We start from the raw sequence: 1,197 nt of genomic DNA, 5'->3' as shown, positions 1-1,197 counted from the left end.
AGGTTGACGCGCCTTTATTATGATAATTAGGACCAGTTCTTTGAGGGAGAATGGGCGTAGACCATCAATCTGACTACTTCCTGCTGACAAAGGGACGTTGTGAATTTTTGGGGGATAAATGTTTTTATCTGACTGAATTTTTGGCGACAAATGTTTTTATCTGACTAAATTTTTGGCGGCTGTGGCTGTGAGCGGCAGCAGCAGCTCCGCCTCTGAGGCGCGGCCCACCGTGGCGCGCTCCGCATGGCCCAAAGGCATGGCTCCGCCCCGGGCCGTGCGCGGGCTCGCAGGTTTATCCTGTGCGCCCTGCCTCACCTCAGGCATCGAACTCGCACCGCCGGCCGTGAGTCTTTTCCAAGCTCCGGCGAGGGGGGGCATCCGCCCACCCGTAGGGGGCCCGGTTAGGGCCGCGGGGGGCCCCAGTCTCAGACCTTCCCAGGGGTCTCCGTCTTTAGGTCTTAAGCGGCGCTGCTGCTCACCGCACGCAGCTTCCGCCTCAGTCAGTGCAAGTCCGCTCAGGTGCTGAAAAAGTCCTCCAAAAACCATAGCCCCGCCAGAAGGCCGGGACACATAGCCTCTGATGTCACAGGGACTTTAGCCAGCCCAAGTCGCCATGGCGACCTGGCTTTTCGTAGACCTCTAGCAAACTCCTCGCCAGCAACTGGTTAGTATGGCCACGCCTCCCGAACGAGCTAGCACTCTCCAGTGCAATTTTGCGTCTCCCTCCTGAGTAGCTGGGATTACAGGTGTGCACCACCGTGCCAGCCCATTTTCTCAATCAAAATTTCTGTACGTGAGAGCCAGAGACTGAGCTCTCTTAACAAAATTAGGCGAAAATCACCTCCAAAAGCTCTGTGGCTCTTTAAGAACAGGAAAGGCAGTCTTCGAACACGATCAAACTAGCCTCCCTATGAGACTGTTGCCCCGAGTCTCTAACAGCGAGTACGGAGGTGGACGGAAAGGGAGCGGAAGCCGCGGTCTCCTGTACCCCATCGTCCTCATAGTCCCGCCTTAGTTACCTCGCCTTTTTTGCTGCTGTTCATACTCCTCCTGCACTGAACTTAAGGAATTTTTCTTCCCCGTTGCTTTCTGTACCTTCTTTCAGATACCTTAACTTTGATTTTTTTTCTTGTATTTTCTTTTCTTTTTAGGCCTATACTTTGAAATTCTTTTTCCTCCCCTTTCTGGAGGATTCAA

General features: G+C 53.6%; 1 pseudogene; it reads right to left on the bottom strand.

The window, feature by feature from the left end:
- Nucleotides 1-286: 286 nt before the first annotated feature.
- Nucleotides 287-472, bottom strand: LOC148121243 (Nuclear RNase P; annotated as a pseudogene).
- Nucleotides 473-1,197: the final 725 nt, after the last annotated feature.

This window comes from Myodes glareolus, chromosome 8 (assembly GCF_982192425.1).
Source record: "Myodes glareolus chromosome 8, mMyoGla1.1, whole genome shotgun sequence".
Lineage (NCBI taxonomy): Eukaryota > Metazoa > Chordata > Mammalia > Rodentia > Cricetidae > Myodes > Myodes glareolus.
Note: the sequence above shows the minus strand (reverse complement) of the source record. Positions and strands in the feature narration are given on the sequence as shown.